Genomic DNA, 12,029 nt, shown 5'->3' on the forward strand with positions numbered 1-12,029 from the left:
TGGTGTCTTTTTTGCTTGCACAGGAAGAGGAGGCGGGAGCAGAGGAGACCACTGAGGACTGGCCTCAGTGTCAGCAGGAGTGGCAAAGGTGGTTCTGGTGGTGCTTTTGGTTGGAACACTGTTGTTATAATTTAAGTAGGCCTCAGTTATTTGGACTGAGTTAGTCAAAAAGGCTTGGGCAGCAGACCTGCCCTTTAAGGGGATTTTCTCTTAGAGAGAAAATCTGCAGTTCTGTCAGCAGAACCAGAACATACCAAGAAGCTGTTCTATGGACAAGGCCACAGGTCTCCCTGACCTGTGCATGTACACCACTAGAACAGTAAACATCAGCCATATTTACTAAACAACCAAATTCCTTGTAAGTGGGGCAGAAGCCTCATTGAATATTAACTGAGTAGGTGGGTATTATGACCCCACGAGGGGGCTCCACCAATAGTCTGATCTAGGGGATGGTGAAGATGATGTCATATTTAACTCTTTCCTATCCGCTATTAAAGATGCGGGACGGGCGGACAGAGGGCATCCTCTCTCTGATTCCTGCTATGCTTCAATACTGACTGGGACCTCTAAGTATGTTCATTCCTTTCTGTAATCTGATATGATGTATGCTGTACATAGGTAGTCTAGTGTAACATAGAGTAGATATAAGAAGACCTGACTAACTTCAGCAGGGAGTTAGGCAAGAGCTGGAACGCCAAGAAACATGAGGATCTGCTTTGCTTGCTAGGATATGATGAACTGTCTCTGTATACATGTTTCCTGAATAAACTCCTTAAATATTGAAGAAGCCTGAGGAAAGTCTATCTCCTGCTTGCTGTGTGAGGAGTTGTGTTTGCAAACTCTTACTAATGAGTTTGTTGGTGCCTGAGCAAAAAGTGTTTATTACAACTGTCAGCACCAGCTTCCTTCAGCCTCTTGAACTCCTCATGCTCAACATCATGTTTTTTGGCCAGATGGTTGATGAAGCTGGAGGTGCCGTAGTTGGAGGGGTTACAACCTCTGCTCAGCTTCATCTGGCACACATTGCAAGTGACAAACTGGCTGTCCACTGAGAGCAGATCCAAAAACTTCCAGATTGGGGATTGGAATTTTCCCTTATGCCCTGAATGGGCTGCTGCTGCTGTTTTTCTCTCTGCGGTGGTTAAGGCCTGGGGTTGAGTGGTGCTGCTGGTGGTAGCGGCAGAAGCAGCAAGCTGTGGGTCCCGCATTCCACACCCACTGCTGCTCCTGCCAGTGTTAGCGATGCTGATCCTCCGTGCCAGACCTACCGCCGCATACTCCTCCTCATACTCAGAGCTAACATCCCCCTCCTGTGGATGGTAGTCATGGTCCTTCATCTCGTCATCATTATCAGCATCATACTCCCCCTCCTCAAACAACTGCTGGGATGTTGATGACCCCCCAAACTCCTCTTCTGCTGACACATCAGGCAAGGACCCCCCCCCCCAACAATCACCGTCACCATCTGTGACTCCACCACATACCCCATTGTGCCCAGAATATCCTTCTCAAACTCAGTGGTAACAGCCCTGATTGTGCTCGCAGTGCCTGGACTAAAGAGCACGCCGACTGAGGGTAGGCTGCCTGCTGGGGTCGACATGACCGACGAGTCCCCGTGCACTGCTGGGTGGCTGCTGCTTCTCCTGCGAACAGGAGAGGTGGTGGGGGTGGAGCTCTCTGTTGTAGAGCTGGTGGTGGCCTACTCATCCACCATCAGCTGCATCACAGACTTGGCGTCTATCTCCTCCAATTTGTGCCGCCAACCCTGCTGAAAAATGGCCACACGCTGCTGCGCCTCTGCAGCATGACTTCCCCTAACAGCTGGGTGCCCAGTGCGTCCACGGCCAGTGGCTAGCGGTGGAACGGACACTGATGCGGCAGAACTGCTGATGGTGCCAGCAATGTTCTCTCTCTTCTTGGCCTTACTGCCCTTCCCCCGGCTGCCAGTGTCAGCAGACAGAGTACAAGTTTGTGTGATGATGATGTCACCAGATGGATGTGGGGTACTTGTACTTTGCTGAAATCTGTGAAATTTGGGTTGGACTTTAATGAATCAGCACGGAGTGATAGACAGCAGAGTAGAAGACAATGTGCACACTAACGGTCTATCTGTCACACACACTGACACTCAGCAGCACACAGGGCCGGATTTGTACTTTCCAGCGCCCTAGGCCGGCTGTCACCAACCGCCCCCCCCCCCCCCCCCCATTCTGTCCAACTCTGACTAGTTTGAACGCCCCCCCCCCTCGGTTTTGCCCCGTTCAACAAAGAAGCAGTGCATGCTCTGTCCACTCCATGTAATTTTGCGCTCCTGTCTGCATGCACAGCAGGCGATCATGTTCTGGGCTTGCATACTTCAGAAATGATGCTCATGTATGAGCACTCAGCAGCACTTGTCAAGTACACATACCCATAACACTCCTTTGGCTCCTGTGCACATGCATACAGAAGTGCAAAATCACAAGGAGCCCCAGTGGACAGCGCTGCTTCTTTGTCCTCTGTGCGACTAGCTGCAGTCAGAACCACAAACGGGAAAGAGCAGTGCAATGGAGAGCAGCCCATCCAAAACAGAGAACAGGTAAGTAGAAGGATCCGACACTACACACACTGGCATAGATGTAGTGTAATGCTAGGTACACATGATGCAATTTTCTGACAGATTTACTGTCAGGTCGATTATTTCCATCATGTCCTATCTAATTTCAATTTTTCGATCAATTTGCTGTTCACTTCTATGAAAAAACATTCAGAAAATTGATTGGAAAGCATATCGGACATGTTGGAAATAGTCGATGTGACAGTAAATCTGTCAGAAAATTGCATTGTGTGTACCCAGCATAAGCTCAGGTGTACTTTACACAATGACAATTTAGCACTTAGGACAGATCTTAAAATCAATGTTATGTACGTGGGAGAAACTGGACAAACTCTGCGCAAACGTATGAATGGACACAGGCACACTATTAATGATACCAAATCTGGACTCCCAGTTGCTACACACTTTCGGTCCAACGGACACAGCATGGATGATCTTCGTGTCACTGCCCTGAAGGGCGGCTTCAAAACATCAAATGACCGATTAATATCAGAAACAAAATTTATAAATTGGTTCCAAGCTGTGCAGAAGGGTTTAAATAAGGACAACAACTTTCTATATTGGTATGAGATTGATGATATCTAAACTGTCTCAGCCACTCTAGCTGAACTTGTGAACTAAGAATTTACGATACCTCTGGGTCAATCCTAATACCAGGTCTGTGAGCAATGGATTAAACAAGGATCCTTATCTTACCCCATTTAGATGGTCTGTTTGAATTAAGGCATCTTAATGACGTATTTATGCTTGAAAAAAATATCTGTTTTCCCTTTTGATGTTGCATGTATATAAGCTGTCTGTACCACCAGCTTGCAAACTAACAGGATGTAAACCTGACGAAGGCTGCAAGGCCGAAAGCTTGTTTATTCTTATTCATTTATAGTTAGCCAATAAATGGTATTATCCTGATTTAAAACTTCTTGCTTTTACTGATGGCTAACACGGTACAATACCCTACTGCTACTATCTTAAAATCAGTCAGCAGGAAGTTTTGTAACAGAATAACATTTTTTATTGGCTAACCAAAAGAAAAACAGTGAGAGCCGTTTTCAGACTTTGTTACTGTATACAAGATGTTAGGCACACAGCTATATATACAGTCAGCAGGAGATACATTGATTGTTTTGTAAATGTAAATAAATGTAACAGTTGTCATTCTGTTTCAAAACATCCTGCTTTCACTGATGGTCAACACATCAGTACTTTGCTGGCAAAAAATGCCAGGAAAGAGTTAAACTGTAGCACAAAAGAATGTTGTTGTCATTCTCTAGGAGAAAAAAAGCCATACATTTGACAGATCTGAGGTCTTTAACAGCACTGACCTACTAGTAATAAACTAACATCAGTCAGGGAGGGAGCTGCTAATTCCTGCCAGTGAATGCGTGCTGCATGACAAAAACTAATCGGAACTCAAGAGTTCTGCTACTTGAGACCATATATTTTTCTTCTCACAGCAGATTGTTTGTCCCCTCTCATCATACAGGTAACAGCAGATGCTGACTGCAATAACACACACTTTGCACAAGTAAGAGAGATGCAGGGATCTCTGGAATTCAGGCAGACCAGAGCAAAGCAGGAGAGGTGATTTACTTTGACATGTGACCTCTTATCTCTCCAAGTCCTGCGCCCTGCTGATTTTTATCGCCCTAGGCCTTGGCCTCTGTGACCTTCCCAGAAATCCCGCCCTGGCAGCACAGCAGAATTGCAGTAATCTGTAGTAGTAAGCTAACACAGACAGTACTATTCTAACAACTAACTAGCACTGCAGTACTAAATAACTACACAATAACACAGTAATCCTATTCCCTAACCTATACTGTAGCTAAAACAAAGAACCGAGAGCCCAATATAGTGTAGTATGTACTGGAATTGGTGAGTTAAATGAGAAAGTATAAGTGCTATACTCACAAACCAGGGTTACCACCAAGGTAACCACTGTAGAGGCAGGTGGGGAGAACAAGCCTGTCCCCACTCAGGATTAAAACGTCGCTCTCTGTAGACAGACGGAAAGATAGGGTATATCACCCTTCCACCAAGGGTGGATTCTTGATGAGTAAAAAGAACAGAGGCGCCAGTAGGATAAAATACACTAAAATGTTTAAAAATTTCGGGAAGCGGTGGTGGACCAGCAGATCCCAAAAAACAGACAATGGTACTGTCAATTCAGGTCAAAAATAATTTAATCACATACTCCTAGTACAGGTTGCAACGCGTTTCGCGGGCAAAATCCCACTTCATCAGGCAATAAATCACCGGAGCAAACAACTGAAAAACGACAGAGATACAAAGCGATAATCAGAACAACGTGTGTGGCAATACAGAGATATAAAGCGGAAATCAGAACAACGAGTGTGGCAAAAATCATTGTCTTACAATTGGTATTTATAACATGATCTTAAACCTATGTATATAGTGTGTATGTATGGGTATTGTTAAGGGGTGGTGCTAATGAACTGTTTTTACTTGGGAAAAATGGGAACAGGAAGCCTCTCAGGTGGAAAATCTATATGATTTGAAAGGAGTGGGGGAGGGGAAAAGTCAAGGGAAGGAGGGGTTGAGGTAGAGGTTAACGTAGTGAGGAGTTGGTGTGGGTGTACACGATACAATATCTCTGTGATGACGGGGTATGAAAGGAGGGGGAAGCCCAGGGGTAAGGAGGGCAGAAGAAAAAGTGACGTGTATAGGTGTGTGTGACTACCTGTGTATTGTAGTCCAGTATTAAGTGCAGAGCTATGTAAACATTGCAGTAGGAACAAGCGGGATTGATGCTATTAGTACAATACTAAGTGCAGAGCTATATACATATTGCAGTAAGGACGAACAAGATTGTTAAGAGGTCACTTACCAGCACGGGGTCCAAACGGAGCTTGGCACCTCTGTATTGGTCCGTGGGAAGTGACCTGGTTGATATAGAGATGCCAGCGTGTAGAGCGGTGACGTAGAGGGGGCGGGGCGCTAAGAGGAAGTGGAGATGCGAGGTAGATGCACTTGCCAATCGGGTGTGGGTAGGCGGGGATGACGTCATGTGGAGCTAACGGCGCATAGTAAGCGCATGACAGCGCTGTAAAGGGAGTGCTGATGTGTCAGTGTTTATGCGCATGTGCTGTGAGGGATTGTCACGTTTCCCTCTGAAGCGCTGGCGGCCATATTTGTAGAGGGCAACGGTGTGGTAAAACACATGAAGGTTGTGTATTTGCCTTTATTCTCCGTGACTAAAGTATCAAGTCTCATTGATACTTGTACTGACAATTGTGTGTATCGAGTTTCCACTGTATGAGGGGGGGGGGGGGGGGGGGAGGGGAAAAAAGGGGGGTTATATTATTTGGTTATTGTATCATCTGTTCGATGAAGGAATTTTTGGGGGGAGAGTAATGTCGGCCCCTACTGGTCTAAAAACGGTACTGGTGGTTGAGAGTGTAGTTTCCAAGAATGGAGCCCACCTTGTATATTAGTGCATATAGAGTAAAAGTTGTTTAATATGCAAATGAACTATCTGATCAACTAAAAGTTGTATATGTGTGTAACAACATAAAAACAATAAACATAATAAAACATACAAGTACAATCGGTAATAAGACACATACTGCGGAAATTGTGTGCATAAATAATAACATTCTCTGATTATATTAAAATAAGTAATACATCAGTATGATATCATATTTGCATACATCAATAAAAGTTCTAAATATTGATCCATCCGTCAATTACAGTGGAATACAATTACAGTAAAATACATAAAACTGGAAGTTAAAAGGAGAGGACGAGTAAAAAGAGACTATAATCAATGTGGGATGCATAATTAATAGATTTTCTCCAGCTGCTCATTAAGACCGCCTGGAGTTAAGGATTTGAGTATTTGTATCCAGTACATTTCGCGTGATTTTAAGAGCTCAAAAGGATTTGAACGGTCTTGCGGAATGGTTTCTATCAATGTGATTCGAAAGAGGTCGGGATTGCTGTTGTGATGTGATGTGAAGTGACGTGACACACTGTGAAGAGGGTATTTGTTTAGTATGTTTCTTTTGTGTTGTCCTATTCTGGATCTTGCGGGTTGAGTGGTTCTGCCCACATACTGAAGCGGACAAGGGCATGAAATGATATAAATGATATATTTTGATTCACAGGAGATACAATCTTTGATCTGGTATTCTGTGTTGGTGACCTGGGAATGGAATGTTGTAGTTTGGTGGATGTATTTGCAAGCGGAGCATCTATTGTGGTTGCAAGCGGTGCAACCTATTGATGAATTGGTGAGGCTGCGAATGGGTTGAATGTGTGGTTGGCGTAATTTGCTAGGGGCTAATAGGCCACGAAGGTTAGGAGCACGTCTAAAAGTGACGGATGGTCTGGGGGGTATGATTGAACGAAGGTGGGGATCTTGTCGGAGGATTTCCCACCTTTTGTTTAGGATATTGCGTATAGATAAATGCTGTGAACTATATTTGGTAATAAAACGGGGGGTGCTATCAGTTGGGATGTTAGGAACTGGTGGCGGAGGGTTAGTAATTTTCGCTTTATGTTGTGCGTCTAATAACAATTTTTGGGGGTATTTGCGATCTGAGAATTTTCTTGTAAGGATTTTAGATTGGGTATTGTATGTCTGTTCATCTGTGCAATTATGAAAGATCCTCCTGTATTGGCTGTAAGGGGTATTCTTCGTCCAGGGGCGGTGATGGAAGCTGTGGTAGTGAATGTAATTATTTGCATCTACAGGTTTGAAGAAGGTCTTGGTTTTTATGTGGGTGGAATCTGTGTAAAGAACTAGGTCTTTACTGTAGCTAAGGCTAATGGCACAGGCCTGGCCTGTGTGCACAACAGCACACACAGACACAGACACCTAAATAGCAGAGCTGCTGTAGCACAGAGACTGTCACAGACACTAACTAAAATCAAAATACAAGCTAGCTAACTAAACAATAAAAAAGTGTATAGTACAGGTGTTTATGTGCAAAAACGCTAGGTTTTCTCACAGTAGAAAGCACTTGCTTAGCCAAACAGCACTGGAGATGTCTCTCAGTGAGCAGTCACAAGCAAGGACGATTTTATCATCATGGCCGTTACTTTATATACAGGAGGGGCTGGCTAGAGTTCCCCTCTGATTGGTTGCTAGGGCTTCTGCTGGGAGCCCTCTGATTGGCTCAATGACGTCATGGACGTTATTTCCTTGGTTACGCTATCCGGATTAGGATATCTGACCCGGATATCCGAATTACTATCCGCTGTGTGGCTAGGGTGTTTGGCGGCGGGTGTGCTGGAGGATGGAACCGGATCAGAAGAACCTGTTGCACTTCCTCTGACCCTGCTGCGGGGTGGCACCACCCACTGGATTGCTGCTGTGCCTGATGCTGCTGCCCTTTCCTCACCCCCTTCCACCAAACTGACCCAGTGTGCGGTGAAGGACAGATAGAGGCCTGTCCAGAACTGGCTGCTCCATGAATCCATTGTCACATGGAGCCACTCACCAACCGCATGATCTAGGCCACGTTCTACGTTGGCCTTTACGTACTGGTGCAGTGCTGGGATGGCCGTGCGTGCGAAGTAGTGCCAGCTGGGGATTGGCCAATCTGGCACTGCACACTGCAGGAGCACATAAATCTGGCTCCCCTCCTGCACGAACGAGTACAGAGCTGGGAGGACATGGCCTGTGCAAGCAAGTAGAGTGACCAGACGTCTCGGATTTCCCGGGACGCGTCCCGGATTCGGGGTTTGCTGTCCCAGGCTTAATGAGGTCCCAGGAAACGTCCCGCTTTCAACAGCGAGATGTCCCGGCCTCGGGACTCTGGTCACTCTCTCCTCATGAACTGGCAGCGGCGTCTATAGACGCCGTGCCAGTTCATTGCCTGCAGCCCCGCTCCAGCCTCCCAGCCTCCTCTTACGGTGGTGAGCAGGGCTACGGCACGATGGCTGCCGAAGCCCTGTACTGGAGACTATTTGTGTCTCCAGTACAGGGCTTCGGGTGCCATCTTGCCGTAGCCCTGTTAGCGCGGGAGATATGCAGGGGGAAGGTGGTTTCGGGAGGAGCGCGCCAGAGGCCGGAGACTTCTGCCAGGTGAGTAAATGCTTTTTTTTCCAGGTGAACTTTGCCCGCATTGCGTTTCTTGTCTGGTGAAATGTTTGCCCACATTACGTTTCTTTTCTGGTGAAATGTTTACCCGCATTGCGTTTCTTTTCTGGTGAAATGTTTGCCCGCATTGCGTTAATTTTCTGGTGAAATGTTTGCCCGCATTGCGTTTATTTTGAACTAACATGTTGACCGGATTGCGTTTATTTTGTACTAATATGTTGCCCGCATTGCGTTTATTTTGTACTAACCAGGCATGGGCTTCCGAATTCCGCGGAAGCTAAAATTCCGAAATTCCGCCGGAATTGGGGTTTCCGCATGGTTCCGCGGAATTCGGAAATTGCAATCCGGAATTCGGAATTTCGGCAAAATCGGAATCAGAATGAATTGACCAATCAGGAGATGCGGAATGAGTTGACCAATCATAATCAGCGGAAAGTTACCGCGCTAAAATAACGGTTTCAACATTTTTTTTATCCAAATTTACAAAATACAAATCAACTTTATTAACAATAGACTGTTATCAACAGTATTGATGATCATCTTAAATTTCAGATACAAAAACGATATTTCAAATGAGCGATTGAGTAATTCCTCCTAAATTTACGGAAATCCGTTTAAAAATTACGGAAATCCGTTTAAAAATACGGAAAGTGCACGTGGCGGAATACCGCGGAATGTAGCGGAATGTAGCGGAATTCCACCGGAATGTAGCGGAAGCGGAATTTTGTTATGGCGGTATGCGGAATTACCGCGGAATCGGAAATTGGCTCTTCCGACCATGCCTGGTACTAACATGTTGCCCGCATTGCGTTTATTTTGTACTAACATGTTGCCCGCATTGCGTTTATTTTGTACTGACATGTTGCCCGCATTGCGTTTATTTTGTACTGACATGTTTGCCCGCATTGCATTTATTTTATACTGACATGTTTGCCCGCATTGCATCTATTTTATACTGACATGTTGCCCGCATTGCGGTTATTTTGTGCTGACATGTTGCCTATTGCGTTTATTTTCTGGTGTCCGGGGTAACTGTTACTGCATTTATTATTTAATGGTCATAGATGGCTATGTTTGCTGCTTTGTGGTTACGGTATACTATTAGCATCACACAGTTTCTGCACACCCATGATGCAAAGTCTCGTTTGTCCACATCATGGCGTAAACACTGCTTTCTCATGCCTCGCTGTTACATCATTACCTTAGCCCCGCCCATACAATGTCATGGCCACGCCCATTTTGGGACGGCGCGCTGCGCGCACTGCAGCCCCCTCCCCCCAGTCTTAGACGCTGCACGCTCCTCAGTCCTCCCCACTTTTCGCCCCTCCCCGTCCCAAGTTGGACCCACAAAAATCTGGTCACTCTAAAGCAAGCCATCAGCTGGCAGATGTGACGGCCCTGACCAGGAAGGACTTGCTCAGCAGGGTCTGGTGGTGTTTCTTGCTTGCAGTGGAGGAGGGAGCAGAGGAGACCACTGAGGACTGGCTGCCTGAACAGGCCTAAGTGTCAGCAGGAGTGGCAGAGGGGGTAATGGTGCTCTAGCCACTGCGAGCGCCAGCTTGCTTCAGCCTCTTGAACTCCTCATGCTCAACAAAATGTTTTTTGGCCAGATGGGTGATGAAGCTGGAGGTGCCATAGTTGGAGGGGTTACAACCTCTGCTCAGCTTCACATGGCACACATTGCATATGGCAAACTTGCTGTCCACTGTGGACAGAGTAAAGAACTGCCAGATTGGAGATAAGAACTTTACCCTGCGGCCTGAATGGGATGCTGCTGCTGCTTTTCTCCCTGTGGTGGTTGGGGCCTGGGGTTGAGTGGTGCAGCTGGTGGTAGTGGCAGAAGATAAAGCAGCAGGCTGTGGGTCCTGCATTCCATGCCCATTGCTGCTCCTGCCAATGTCTGCAATGCTTATCCTCCGTGCCAGACCCACTGACGCATCCTCCTCCTCAGAGTCAGAGCTGACATCCCCCTCCTGTGGATGGTAGTCACGGTCCTTTATCTCGTCATCATCATCATACCTCCCCTCCCCAAACAACTCCTGGGATGATGACCCCCCAAACTCCTCTTACATGGTGACCGACGAGTCCCCAGGCACTGCTGGGTGCTGCTGCTGCTCCTGCGTACAGGAGTGGTGGTGGGGGTGGAGGTCTCTGTTGTAGAGATGGTGGTGGCCTGCTCGTCCACCATCAGCTCCATCACAGGCTCAGCATCTTTCTCCTACAATTTGCGCTGTCAACCCTGCTGGAAAATAGCCGCTACATGCTGCTGCGCCTCTGCAGCGTGACTCCCCCTAACAGCTGGATGGCCAGTGGTTAGCGGCGGAATGGACACTGACCTGGCAGAACTGCTGATGGTGGTGGCAATGCTGCTCCATCTCCGCTTGGCCTTGCTGCCCCTCCCCCGGCTGCCAGTGCCAGCAGACATAGTACAAGTTATATGTGATGATGTGGGGTACTTGTACTTTATAAAATCGGGTTTGGACTTTCAAGAAAATCAGCATGGAGTGACAGACAGCAGAGCAGAAAACAGTGCACACTAACTGTCTATCTGTCACACTGACACTGCTCAGCACAGCAGCACTGCAGTAATCTGTAGTAAGCTAACACAGTACTACTCTAACAACTAACTAGCACTGCAGTATTAACTACACAATAACACAGTAATCCTATTCCATAACCTATACTGTAGCTAAGGCTAATAGCAAGCCAGCAGCAGACCTGGCCTGCGCACACACAGGACCTAACTAGCAGCTGCTGCAGCACAGAATCTGACTGTCACTGACTGATATAAAAAAATAACACAAGCTAGCTAACTAAAAAAACAAAATAATCGTGTAGTACAGGTATTGAGCACACAAAACACTAGGTTTTTAACTGTAATACAGCACTTGCTTAGCCAACAGCACTGGAGATGTCTCTCAGTGAGCAGTCACAAGCAAGGACGAGATTCTCATCATGACGCCCGCCTTATATACAGGAGGGGCTGGCCAGGGTTCCCCTCTGTGATTGGTTGCTAGGGCTTCGGCTGGGAACCCTCTGATTGGCTTAATAACATCATGGACGTCATCTCCGTGGTTACGCTATCCGGATTTGGATACCCGAACTAAGTATCTGACCAGATTCCGGATACCTAATAGGTATCCGAGTTAGCTCGGATAGCGCATTCCGGATTTATCCAGCTATCCGGAATCCGGATCCGAGGTCGGATACTGAAAAAACGTTCGGATATCCGGGTAGTTCGGGTATCTGGAATCCAGATGAGCACCACTGAGCACCACTGCTTCTAAGGCTTGATTTAACTTCTGTTGAAAGACTTCTGGAGCAGGACTGGCTCCCACAGGCAATTGTAGGCACCGATAACTCCCAAGT

At 46.6% G+C, this 12,029-nt stretch overlaps 1 protein-coding gene across 3 annotated transcripts in view; it reads right to left on the reverse strand.

The window, feature by feature from the left end:
- The window catches only part of SLC43A3 (solute carrier family 43 member 3), a 1,442,737-nt gene that overhangs the window by 611,951 nt on the left and 818,757 nt on the right, over nucleotides 1-12,029 (reverse strand). The gene's annotated exons all lie outside the window — the stretch shown is intronic.

The sequence above is a fragment of the Hyperolius riggenbachi genome, chromosome 10 (genome assembly GCF_040937935.1).
Source record: "Hyperolius riggenbachi isolate aHypRig1 chromosome 10, aHypRig1.pri, whole genome shotgun sequence".
NCBI classification, from domain to species: Eukaryota; Metazoa; Chordata; class Amphibia; order Anura; family Hyperoliidae; genus Hyperolius; species Hyperolius riggenbachi.